The following is a 14,122-nucleotide window of genomic DNA, read 5'->3' as shown; positions in this document are numbered from 1 at the left end:
GGCTATGGCGATGCGATTTGTGCTGCTGAAGCTCAGGGATAGCAGATGGACATTAAACCCCCCCCCCCCCCCCCCACCTGGGAAGAGATTCCAGCATGAGCAGGAGGATTGCAAGACACTGGGATGGGAATCTAGCACAGCAGGACTGGATACTGAGGAGTTGGGGGGGCTGAAAGAGTGTCTCCTGCATGTGGTACCAGTGGACGTTCCCAGATGTAGTAGGGGTAGGGTCTACCTTTTAATGCGTCAACTGCTGCTAAGAAGTATGTGGTGATGGAAAAAAAAGTATGTGGTGATGTGGCGGCAGTATGACAGAAGACAGAAGTAGAGTATATTTTTTCCACAAGAAGTCAGCACGCACTGTCTCTCTGTGAGTGCTCAAGGATCAACCAACAGCAACTATCAGGTAAGTCTGGGCAGTGAACTCCGCTCGGCTCACAGAGTCTGCGGTGATTCCCGCACACCGCGTTATGCGGAGCTCGCATAGTTCCGAAAAAGTTTTTTCCTCACTCGCTTTCTTCAACAGCAAGTTGGTGAGCGCAAGAGAGGAAAATCCACCTCCCAGCAAAATATTTCCTTTATCGCAATCATCAACATCAAGTTGGCGAGCGCGAGTGTGGGATACCAACCTCCCGGTTAGGTTTCTCAAAGCAAGGGTACGCTCGCAACTGCTCGCGTTGGGAAAACTGTCCGTTGCAAATGAGAAAGACAATTATCTCTATGCACTCATTCAATACAACCGTGATGTCTAATGACATCTTTCCACACCGTCAGACCCTTCACCACATCAATGACAACTTCCTCCTCCTTCTCAAACACATTACCATTCTGAGAACAAGTTGAGGGACATCTAGAAAGAAAATCAGCCCTGCATTTTCCCCTGAAATTTGTTTCACCTTGAAATTGAACTTGGGGAGTAAACAAACCAGTATTGGACTGGAACTGCCTAACCCTTTATCATTCCAAAGAAACTCCAAAGGCCCGTGATCTTGTGATCTATGTCTAACACAAACTTTTTACCCCACACATGTGTGGCAAAATGATGGGCACCCCAACCACAAGGCAAGGCCTCCCTCTCAATAGTGCTGTAATTCTTTTCAGCTGCAGAAAGCTTTCTGGATGCAAAAGCAATAGTTTTTTCCTTCCCCTCAACCATCTGGCTAAGTACCGCTCCAATACACAACCCACTGGCATTCACAGTCACAATTGAAGGACCATCATCCCGGAAAGGTTGCAAAGCAGGTGCCGCGATGATAGGGGGTTTCAGCATATCAAATGCATTCATTTGTTCTTGTTCCCAATCAAATTTTGCACCATTTCTTAATAATCTCCTCAGGGGTTCAGTTTGTAATGCAAAATTCTGCCCAAAACATGAATAATTTTTACACAGACCAAAAAAGGATCTCAAGTGGTCTGGTAGGAAAGGGGCATTTGTCCATAGCTAGAATGAGATTCTTATTGGGCATTATACTTTGTGCCGAACTATGTCTCAAATATTCCACTGCTTCCATCATAACTGTACTTTTTTTTTAACTGTGATACCATGTTCTTCCAGAATACCCAATACCTTATCAAGTTTTGATAAATGTGGGTGTGTAGAAACAGAACAAATCAGGATATCATCCTGATACGCCAACACTCCATTTCTGCCCTCAGCATTTGATACATCATATGTGGAGAGGTGTGGCTCACTGGTTAGAGGCGGCAGACCCGGAAGCAGAGAACGGCCCGGGACCAGGGTTCAATTCCCGACGCGGCAGGGTCGTGGACCAGGGTCAGCGGACTCGACAATTCTCGCCTCGGTGCCTACTGTAACCAGGGATCACACTCGGCAACTCTGGGCATTAAGCTTGCCTCATCTCTACAACAGCCCCCCACAGACGCCGGGGATGCCTGGTTTCACCTCGGAGATACCCAGAAGGGACCATCTCACAGGGAAAGCCAGGACGGGTTCCCCAGCGGTCTTCAGCGCCGGGACGCTCACGGGCAGCTGTGCGCTTTACAAGTCCAACACATTTACATTACATTTACATCTGAAACCCAAAAGCCGCTGTGTCTAGTCAAAAGGCAGTCACAAAAACAGAAAGCACCAAAAGGTGTATCAAAGGCTGTTAGGCAGCACAACCTGGTCCTAATGATTGAGGGAACATTGCAAACGTTGCACGTATTGTAACAATGTATTGTAACCTCTTTTGGCTACATACACTTTAGTATTTATCACTCTACCCTTGTACCTAACGTTTTCATGAAAATAACCTATCATAACAATCAATCTCTTGCCCACTAAATGCCACCATGCAAATGTCAGGAGGCAGCAACTTGACATAAGCACATTATTTAGCATACAATTTGTCAGAAACTATAGTGATGGGAAAGCTTGAATCCACTGTGACAACCATCTCAAACTCCTCAATTTTTACCTCACAAACAGGATCTCCTTTTTTCCCTTCCTTATGTCAAGATGAAGATATATCAACAGATGGCAACATATTAAATAACACTATAATTTCCTCTAGAACTACTTCTTCCACATTCTTGTCTGAATGCAAGTTATCCTGCCCATCCACAAACACAACTCTGCAAATTCCTAGAAACTCGTGCAAAATGATATTTTTTTCTGAACTTCAAGCAAGTCACGCCCACTGCTGGACAATTACTGGAATTAGCAATGTGAGCTTTAGACCCTTATCTAAAACAGGACCCTTGGTCCACACTCTTTTCTAGTTTTCTAGGCTCAACTGTCATGTTTGAAGGACTTTTGGATTTACAAGACATAGCATTCACACTTGGTCAAAATCTGTTTACATTTGCCTAGCTCCTTAGATGCTAAAACAGACCTCAATACCCATAGCAACCTCGATAAATTGGCAGTTTGTATGTTAATAAGTAATAACAATTGTAAATAAATACCTTCAACCAGTCTGTAGAAGTCGCACCAGCCAGTGCGATCCCCACCAGCCAATAGCACAGAAGAGCTGATCAGCGAATTGAAAAGGGATCCAACCAAAGAGGCTCCAGAACAGACTGGGAACCAGCAGCCAATCCAAATGAAGAGCCCTGCCAGGAGCAGTGGAGGAGTGTCTGTCTGCTTGCACCATGCAGCAAAGAAACAGGAGAGATTCCCCTCACTGCTTGCCGGCAAAAATCCTGCCTACCGAGCTTGAGATCCGATGCTCGGTTAGATGCTCAGTAATTAGAGTCAGTCTTGGGGCTTCGAAGGTTATGAGCTGAAAGTGAAGCATCACAATCCGTCCAGTGCATGAGAGAAGCAGGCAGGGCAGTGTGTGCAGCCTCAACTCGTGCCAGATGAGCAATTAAAATCGCCCAGTGATGTACAGGAACCAATAATTACAAAGGGGCATCAGACTTATCCCCTGGTAAAACACATCCGGCACAATTTGTGAGCAGACGTCTGTGCAAGCAGATGACAAAATGAGGGCTTCATATAATTCCGAGAAGCACATCCATGGGTGCTTTCGGTGCGGACTCTCGTCACCAATATATGTGGGGAGGTGGCAGAGGGACGACAGAAGACTGAAGTGGCGTAAGCTTTGTTGACCTTATTCTTCACCACAAGAAGTGCGCACAAAGCATCTCTCTGTGACTGCTACAGGCTCACCCAACAGTAACTGCCAGTCTAGAACACTCGCAGAGCTAAACCGGACACAGTAACAAATACAAAATAACAATCCAACTATTACCGAGTCTTACCCTATAAGCCCATAACAAAATGCCACTTGTATAACGATCGTCAATATATACAAGGCAAACATTATTGGCATCCAGTGGCACACTGTGGCAGCGTGGGTGTGCGTAGTGAGCAAGCAGCAGTCAGATTTAGTGCTCGGGGACAACTAGAAAGACCAAGCCTTATGGGCCAATAGGAAGAGGAAGCAACGAGGTCTGATGTAGATATAAGTTTGTGACATTGCATAGGCCTGAAAAATTATGCAGAACTTGTATGGCTATAAATCACCAATCAGAGATGTCCTTTTCCCACACAGAACATCTTGAGTACAGGCAACAGCATAAGAATCCTATCATAAATTACATCCAACATTCTGCCAGTTTACAATTTGTTATGCTAGTTCCAGACCTGCCATATTGAATCTGATATGATATGCATGCGCACAATGTAAAATGTAACTCTTCCGAAATTAAACTTCTCTCGCGTTGAGTCCCTCAAGTTGCCTTATTGAATCGGAGCTGAAACAGCAGCCGATAATATAAAGTGTAACTCTTCAGAAATGAAAGTTCTATTGCATCGAGTCCCTGAAGCTGACTCCATAGAACTCTATTCAATTTATTTTATGAAAGCCCATTCTGATTTTGTTCTTCCTGATAGGTTAAAGAAGTGCTTAGTTTCTGCTGGTGGCTGCAGGGGGGCCTACCTGCACTCATTTTAGGAACTGGCTCTTTTTTTACACATCACAGTTTAACCCACAGCAAGAGAGAGAAAAGTACAAATAGAAGGAAAGAAAGAGAAATATGAAACTGTAGTGACAAAGGGAGAAATGCACGGATGAAAGCATGGATGAAAATTAACCTGCTGGAAGTAAATAACATGTTAGGACTGCTGGTGGTGAAAAAAAGAGGCATGAGGTCGAATGTGGACTACGTACCCTTGGTACTTGACACCCCAACATTTGCTAGCACCGGACGTGAGCCACTGACCAAAGGTTTGAGCTACGACACTTATTCTTTTACAAATTCAGCATTGCTTTCAGGGAGTCGGTCTCAAATACCGAAGAGTCTTAAGGTTCACTTGTTATAAGGATCATGTCTTCCAACGCAGAGACCCCTTTTTCATTTCAGTTTGAAGACATTTGTTATTGAACATGTAACAAGTGATGAATTGCTATCTCATCAAATGCACATTTCTGGCATGTGCTTTTATTCTGTGAATGTATAATGAATATGTATGATAAGCAACATCAATCAAAAACACCTTCAGTGACAATTTAGTGACTATTTAGCTTAGAAATGATTGCAGGAATGTAATAAATCTTATGACTGTTTCTCTACATAATTCGATTATTTAATATTTAAATCATTTGCTTTTAGGCATCTTTTAGTTTTAGGGTCTTAAACACATATAGGACAGGTGCCATTTTAGAGATAGTCTCCATTTTAGTTAGCCTGTGTACCTTGTTAACCTCTGGCCCCAAATCCATCCTAGTTAATGAAGGTCACCATCTAAGACCATGGTGGCTGTCATCTTTGACAATGGAGGCTGCCATTTTTCCTCAAATTATTTAGGATCTTCAAGCCATACGCCTTTGACACCAATGTCGTCTGTGACTATCTTTCCAAGGACTGTAAAAGTGTCAAGTCGTTCAGACACAGCCATCACTGAAACCCTAAATGCGACATCAATCTGGGACAAGTGCATTTTTCCAGGTCATTTAACAAACATACACAAATAATGTAGTCTATATTGACGTATTTGTACGCTATTAGTACATCCACTGATGTATACGATTATGGCAAAACATTCCTAAGATGACATTGCTAATTCTATCTTAGATAAGATACAATATATAAAGTCTGTCACTTGACCACTTAGTTGGGAGAGAAACTTCACCCAGGTCAAAGATACAGATCGCAGAGATCCAGATGAGTACAGCACTAGATTACATCTCGACCGAAGAAGCCTCCAGCAAGACTCCCAGAGCATCTGCGAAGCATTCCATTCTGCCTTCACAAACTGGTGCCAGGATTGCATTCTCTCATAGACAGAGACTCCTAGGTCCTGGCCTTGTGCTCAAAATTGCTGACAAGCTATTTCAAACAGACAACGAACCCTGTTGTGCAGGTATGTGCTGTACCTCCGAAACTCAGGCTTAATATTGATTTGTCTGCTAGAACTAGCAAAGCACTTCGAGATAGCCAAGTGAGGGTTTAAGTACTATGAATTTGGATGTTATGATTTTTCAGTTTACACTGTCATCAAAAAGCTTAGCTGCTTTTTATTATCTTCTGTGGTGTTACCAATATTATGTGTACTAGATCCTGGCATTTTGAAATAACTATTTTTAAATAAATATGTTGAAATACATATTCTGTTTCTAGTGATCTTGAGTGTGTAAATAATTTATGAACAATTTTTGGATTACCACTGCTTGATGTTAGTAACCCAAAAGCATTGACAATACCTCATTTATACATTGGGTGGGGTTCTGCGGGGATACAAAAACCTGTCTTTCACATTCAGCACTGGTGCAATAGATTAAGTTCAATTGTGCCACCCATGGGTGAGAAAAAAAATCTTTTAGAGCTGAGCCAGAGACTCAGTTTACGTAACACACTCATACAAATGAATACAGCCACCATGTATCCCCTCACAGCAGGCTACATTGTGAAAGTCGTATTTGGCCAGCTATGGAGTATAATATCCTTAACTTGATTATTGGCATAACATCAGCCATGTGTTGCAAAAGAGAAAGCTGCTACTTTTTTTCTATCTTGCAGCCATCATGAAACATCTCGAAATAAGTCATCATCATAAATCCTTAACCTCTCAAAAGCCAAGTGGGCATCTGTAGGCTGCATGAGTCAAGATGAACAGTCTGCATCAAGTTAGTTCCTATGTGTTGGGACAGGGCAGTGGGCATGGCTTTCTCACAGACAGTGTCTTTCGAATCTGGCCTACGTTGGTTCGTATTCATTAGACACTCACTCATGCCTGAATGTATTAATACATGATGCTTAGGACTCTGAGCATGAAGCACAAGTTACTTACCTTCGGTAACGATATATCTGTAAGAAACAGTAGTTAGTGTTAGATTCATTACCTTAGAATATCCCCAGGCGTCAGACTGGATCCGGAAAGTTTTCGTTCGCAGTACTCCTGCGCGTCGCTGGGCGTCGTCCGCGGCTTCGCGTCCGGGATGACGTCGTCGGAGTACTAAGACGCCGCTCTTGCATGCTGACGTACGTTCTGTACATAGCTTTCCGCGCCGGTAACCCAGAGCCATGATAGAAACCGACAATGGTGCCATGAAACTATGGCCCTGAAAGGGATGTCCTTAACCCTAGATATGGGTTCGCAGAACGGGGAGGATGGGTAGGGCGGTAAGGAATCTAACACTAACTACTGTTTCTTACAGATATATCGTTACCGAAGGTAAGTAACTTGTGCATCTGAAAGAAACACGTTAGTGTTAGATTCCTTATCTTAGAATAGATACCCCAGCTAATACCAACCCCGGTGGTGGGTCTGCCAACCAAGCTCACACCAGAAAGTCCTGAAGAACAGTACGGCCGAAAAAGCCATCTCTTCGGCTGTCCAGGCAGTAGTGTCTAGCAAACATGTGCAGCGAAGCCCACGTAGCTGCCTGGCAGATGTCCTGCAAGGGGACTCCCCGACCCAGGGCAGTAGAAGCCGCCGTGGCCCGAGTGGAATGGGCGCGCAGCCCAACAGGAGACTCCTTTTTCGGCAAAGAGTAGCAAACCTTGATGCACAAGACGACCCACCGAGAGATGGTCTGCTTGCACACCGCCCGTCCCTTCTTAGCGCCCACGTAACCAAGAAAGAGCTGGTCATCCACCCGGAACTGGCGTGTGTGAGCTAGATAGAAGGAGAGTGCACGTTTTGAGTCCAGGCGGTGGAGCTGTAGTGTAGTTCCGATTATCCCAATAGGCTCTGCGCATTGGAATATTACCTTCAATAGTATAGGCCTAGACCAGATGTTAACTAGGTCTACTACTGTCGATATTAGACTTAAAGTTTTGGGTTTTGCCAGCTAGCTCAGAGTTCACTAGAAACTTTCTCGAATAGGCAAGGAGGAGTTGAACCTCCCTGGATAGACAAGAAGGGATTTAGTTTCTGACAACCATAGAACATGACAACTTTGCTCTCCCCTAATCAAGAGTGTATCTCTAGAGTCGTGTGAAAACAAAAGACGACTTATTTTACTCAGTCAGTACGTGCATTCTTAGTCTCACCAGATTGTAGAGAAAAGGAAGAGACGGGCGTGTTCAATAAAAGATGTTATTTATTGATCAGTCTCTTTTCTCATACAAGAGAAATGGATCGATATTATTGCAATACTTATGGTTAAGTAAAGTGCATACAATAAAAGCAGAAGTATGAAATAATACTGTAAAAACATTGATATGGTTTCTAAGCCATATGAAGGTTTAAAATGAATAAAATGAATACATACACATTTACATTTGACTAATCGTACTCAACTGGTGTTTCTAACTACGCCTACCCCGTGTACCTGACCTAAGCCTAATACGTGGGCGGGAATAGAAAGTTACAGTTTAAGTTAAGTTTGTTTTGCCAAGTGACTGACTAAAGAATTCTCTGCAAGGGGTTATTCAGTTCTGTACCTGGAATCTAGGATGAATGAGGGATGGTATCTCTCGTCTCTGGTCTCGATATTCCAGGCTGCCTGCGAGGGCTACCCGGAAGCGCCGGAGCTGGATTTCTCGGCAGGAGAAAGCAGCGTCTCGTTCTCAGCGCGTCAGGAAAGGCGGGGCTGCGCCAGCGGGGTCTGCTCTGCTCTGGGCTTCGGCAAGTCTGGCTGCTCCGATCTCGTCACCACCGCGTGTGTTTGCATAGGGCAATATCGGTAATATTTATACCTTTAAGGTGCCGAGATTGACGTAAGGATGGACATAGATACGTCAATAAGGATGTCATACGACCTGGTCGTTAGCACATTCTTTTGCTGAAGTTCTCGGTGAAATCAAAACAATGGCCGCAGGGTTTTTCCCAGGTCTGTCATAGGTTTGATTTGTTTTGAGAACTCCGTATGCCTTATCAGGGGCTGGAGGAATATCGCTTGTCTAATTAGATGGCAAGCGTTATGACCTAATCAGATAACACGTTCCTGTGCCGTAGTGTGGCTTTATCAGATAACGGTTCCTGCATCATGGGGGTTTTCTGCCTCATGGGATGGCTGCTAGTTAACTTGTTAACCAGAATAGGGTCAGGAATAGGGGGATCGATACAGAACCTATAGGAATACATCACAGAGCCTCTCTTCCTCCTTCGAAGGATGTGGAGGCGGAAAGAAGGTGGGCAAGGTGATGGACTGCCCGATGTGAAAGGCTGTGACTACCTTGGACAGGAAAGAAGGACGAGTCCTCAGAACAACTTTGTCCGGATGGACAGAGAGGAAAGGAGGTTTTGAAGATAGAGCCTGGAGCTCACTCATTCTCCTGGCAGAGGTGATAGCAACCAGGAATGCAGTCAGAAGACGAAGAGGACAGTAATGAAGTGGCTCAAAGGGAGCGCACATCAGAAAAGTCAGAACAAGGTTCAAGTCCCACTGAGGCATCACGAAGGGAACATGTGTGTGATGCCTTTCAAGAATCTATTTACAACAGGGGACTTGAAAAGAGAAGGCTGATCAGGTAGCCTTAAGAAGGCTGAAACGGCCGAGAGGTAGCCCTTGATAGTGCCCAGAGCAGAGCCCTGCTGGGCAAGAGACAGAAGGAAGAGGAGAACCTCTGAAAGGGGGCAGAGAGTGGATCCACAACCTTTGCTGTGCACCATGCCACAAATTTGTTCCACCTGCAGGTGTATACCGCTTTTGTGGAAGGACGCCTGGCTGCCAGAATCACATCACAGACTTCAGGAGGCAAGTCAAATGGCCTCAACTGTTGTCGTTCAATCTCCACGCATGTAGGTGGAGACTGGACAAGTTCGGGTGGCGGACCGTCCCCTGCTGCTACGACAGAAGGTTCTCCTGAAGAGGCAGATAAATCGGGGGGGGGGGGTCGACTGACATGCTGAATAGCTCGGGATAGTGCCCAGTCCGGAGCCACAAGGATGACTTGGGCCCGGTCTCGCCTGATCTTCTTCAGCACTCTGGGCAGAAGTGGTATAGGCGCAAAGGCGTACAACAGACTGCAGCTCCACTCGTGACGAAAAGCGTCTCCGAGCGAGTGCCGCCTTGGAAATTCCAACGCGCAGAACTGATGACATTGCGCGTTCTCTTCTGTGATGAATAGATCTAACTAAGGCTCTCCCCACTGCAGAAAGAGACATTGCGCCACGTCTGAGTTCAGACGCCATTCGTGATCCATCATGCACCTGCGGCTGAGTTCGTCCCCCCTGGCGTTCAGGGAAGCTGCCAGGTGTTAAACCACCAGAGTGACGCCCTGGTGTTCCAGCCATGTCAAGAGGTGCAGAGCCTCCTGACAGAGGGTCCACAAGTCCACCCGCCCGGTATGTTGCAGTACCACATGGCGGTGGTGTTGTCCGTGAACACCTGCACTACACTTCCCCGAACAGAGGGAAGGAATGCCTTCAGTGCAAGACGGATTTCCTGCAGCTCCAGAAGGTTGATATTGGGCCAGGACTCCGCCGGAGACCAGAGAAAGGAGACCTCTCATCTCCCTCTCTCCCATGTGGCCTCCCATCCCAGGAGGGACACATCTGTCACCACTACGTGCTCCGGTTGGGGAAGGGAGAGGGATCTGCCGCTGATCCAAACGCGGTTCGTGAGCCACCACTGAAATTGGCTCGCAGTGCCCTCCGAGATCAGGACGTGGTCGGACAGGTTGCCCTGATGCTGTGCCCACTGAAACTTCAGGTCCCACTGCAGAGCCCGCATCCGCCACCTGTCGTGATGCACCAGAAGGATGCAGGAGGCCATCAGCCCCAGGAGCCGCAGCGTCAACCTGACCGAGACCCGGGATAAAGTCTGAAAGATCGGAATCAGAGCCTGAATATCCCGAACTCGCTGTTCGGGGGGATAATCCCGAAACTGCGCTGAGTCCAGACCCGCTCCGATGAAAAGGAGCTTCTGGGAGGGACACAGGTGTGACTTTGGCATGTTGATGGAGAACCCCAGCGAGTGCAGGAGGTCGGCTGTAGTCTGGAGGTGGGAGACGACTGTCTGGGGCGAGCCCGCCTTCAACAACCAGTCGTCGAGATAGGGGAAGACTGAAACCTCTAATCTGCGCAGATGAGCTGCGAGTCGTGCTGCGTCCTGCAAGTCCAACGCCACCATCCAGTCTTCTGGGTCCTGGTCAGCTAGAACCTGAGCCAAAGTCAGCATCTTGAACTTCTTCTTCCGGAGGAAGCCGTTGACGCTCTGTAGGTCCAAGATAGGGCGTAGGCCTTCTTTGCCCTTCTTGGGTACCAGAAAGTAGTAGGAATAGCAACCACATCCTACTTCTGGCCCAGGAACGCGCTCGATGGTCCCCTTGGCCAAGAGGGCCGTAACTTCCTCCTGCAGAAGTTGCAAGTGATCCCCGACATGCGGTGGTACTGCAGTGGCATGACTGGAGGAGTCACCTCGAAGGGGAGGGAGTAGCCCCTTCGGACGATTTGCAGCACCCACCTGTCCAACGTGATGGTACGCCAGTGGGGGAGGTGATGGCGGATCCTGCCCCCCACTTGCGACGAATGGGCCTGAAATACCAGACTAGGAAGGCTTAGAGGCAGATGCTGCAAGAGAGGGTGTGGACTGACCCTGCCGGTGCCACCCGGTACCGCCACGGCGGTAACCACGTCCGCTTCCGCGTTGAGCCTAGATCTTCGGTCTGTGGCTGGCTGGACGTGTGGGGGGCACCATTCCTTGGCCACGAAAGGAGCGAAAAGTTGAATTTTGTTGGCGTTGGCCTAAGCCCAGGGACTTGGCCGTAGCCCTGGAGTCCTTGAAACGCTCAAGCGCACTATCCGCCTTGTCGCCAATGAGGCGACGGCCATCAAAGGGCATGTCCATGAGGGTGGCCTGGACATCGCCCGAAAAGTTGGCGGACCTCAGCCAGACATGGCCGCGCACCGCCACCGTCGTTGCAATCACCCTACCCAGCGAGTCCTTGTGGCGAGTCCACATGGTATGGAGTAGCGTGCTACATCCCGCCCTTCCGCCAGGGCTTGGGCTACCTTTGCCCGGGCCTCCTCCAGGCACTGTGGCAGCACCTCCGCAACCGTATCCCACAGAGAGTGGGTGTAACGGCCCAAAAGGCAGGCGGTGTTGACAGACCGCAGCCCCAAACTCAAGGAGGAGAACAGTTTCTTCCCAAACTGATCGTACCTTTTGGATTCCCGATCCGGAGGAGCAGTCGGGAATGCGGTCTGGGAGGTAGAGGCCTGGATCACCAGTCTCTCGGGGTGGGGTGAACGGACAGGAAGCTAGGGTCGCCCGGAGCCAGGTGGTGGTGTCGGGCCACGTTCCGATCCACAGGGAGGCCTGTGGAGGGCTTGGACCAGGTGCCCAAGAGAACGTCGGTGAGGGCTTTGTTGAACGGCAGTAGAGGCTCCGAGGAGCTTGCCTGCGGTTTGAGTACCTCAGTGAGGAAGTTAGTCCTCACGGCTGTGACAGGGAGCTCAAGAGCCAAGGCCTTGGCCGCCCTGTTCAACATCACGCTGCAAGCAGCCCCCTCCTCCTTAGCCACGGAGGGAGGAGAGACAAATCCAGTGTCGGGTGAAGTGTCCAGACCACTGGCCTCCCTAGCTTGTCTGCCCAGTCCTGGCTCAACTGGCACTGCAGTGCCAGAGGGTCCTCAGACTCCTCCCAGTCCCCCTCGTCACCCAGCTCCTCATAGTCAGGGAAAAATGATGGAGCCGGGTCGTAGGTGAATTACTCACCCATCGGCACCGGAGACGACGCCGGACCCGGACCAGGGCTGGGACTGGTGCCCTGGGCGACACCCTCGGGGTCGGCGCCAGCGGAGGAGTCGTGAGGTCGACTGGCGACGACCCGGATCCGGGCCCGGCTCCTGCAGGGTCCTGCGGCGTCAGAACCGACGGCGCCGGGGCCAGAGCCGCCGGCCCGCTAGGACTCCCAGACAGACCTGCGGGGCCCGAAGGCGTCTCGACAGGGCCTGACGGAGGGAAGTGAATCCTCATGGCCACGAGGACGACACGTATGTCCTCCGGCGTCGCCTGCAGCCCTGGGACCGGCGGGTGTGGTGCTGGACGCGGCACTAGCGGCTCCGGCGGAGCCGTGCTGGCGGTGTCGCCCGAGCGTCGGGGGGGAGTCGGAAGAGTGATGACGCCTCTTCGACTTCTTTTTCGAGTGCCTCGACTTACCTGAGGACTTGGAGGCCGACGAGTGGTGTTGACTCGTCGAGTGGTGATGACCAGGGCTCTGCGAACGGTCCCTCGACTTCCTCCTCGACCGGGACCTCGAGCGGCACGGAGCCGACTGCCAGAGCTCGAGTCACTTACGGGACCGCTCCCGTCTAGCCTTTGAGGTCAAGGCCCGGCAGTCCGGGCACAACTTGTTATCATGGTTGGCCCCGAGACAATAAAGGCACTGACGGTGGGGATCAGTCACCGACATCAAGCGGTGACAGTCCTCGCAAGGCTTAAACCCAGGCATCCCTATCGGCACCGGGAGTCGAGGGTCGACTCGAGAAGAGATCAAAAGTGATCCAAAAAGTTAGTCAAAAATCGACTGGAGTACGGCTCATCCCGGATCTGCGCTTGCTGGCGCGGAAAAAAGAAGAACCGACGTCAGAGCGTGAGGGCGACGTCTAATTACTCCACCGACGTCATCCTGGCGATCACGACGCCGACGACTGACTCGGAGCCGCAGACGACGCCTAGCGACGCGCAGGGGTGCTGCTGATGAAAACTTTCCGGATCCAGTCTGATGCCAGGGGATATTCTTAGGTAAGGAATCTAACACTAACGTGTTTCTTTCAGATTGCCAGATTAATAGGTGATCGTGTCAAATCTGTGCACACTGTGACAATTATTAAGTCATGAGTGATCAGGTGGAGCATGTCATGAGGATTACATGAGATAGATGGTATGGTTTAACAGACCATGAGAATTGCTAAGCAATGGGTGGCATATATGATCTGTACCTAAAATTTGCTGAGTGATGGGGAAAACATCAGGACACGCACTGATGCATAGCACTGAGCGATTTGTTCAACATGCGGAGCACCATGTTTAGTAGAAGTGTACTTCTAGAAGTAGATGCCACAATATGGAATGGTAAATGTGAATCTCAAGAGTAACATGGGAAATTGCTTTCACAGGAAAAGGAAGTGAGTGAATATTAAATGCTCCCAGCAGGACCTTAAGAAAAAAAGTCAAATAAAATGTCAAAAAAGTCACAACATGGACAGATCAAATAGAGACTAGTAGAATTTAAATAAATTATTTGACAACACTGACTGTGTGAAGAGGAATGGGAAC

The 14,122-nt window shown here is 48.7% G+C and overlaps 1 protein-coding gene across 1 annotated transcript in view; it reads right to left on the bottom strand.

The window, feature by feature from the left end:
- LRRIQ1 (leucine rich repeats and IQ motif containing 1) overlaps positions 1-14,122 on the bottom strand; it is a 1,358,071-nt gene that overhangs the window by 933 nt on the left and 1,343,016 nt on the right. The gene's annotated exons all lie outside the window — the stretch shown is intronic.

The sequence above is a fragment of the Lissotriton helveticus genome, chromosome 1_1 (genome assembly GCF_964261635.1).
Source record: "Lissotriton helveticus chromosome 1_1, aLisHel1.1, whole genome shotgun sequence".
Classification (NCBI taxonomy): domain Eukaryota; kingdom Metazoa; phylum Chordata; class Amphibia; order Caudata; family Salamandridae; genus Lissotriton; species Lissotriton helveticus.
Note: the sequence above shows the minus strand (reverse complement) of the source record. Positions and strands in the feature narration are given on the sequence as shown.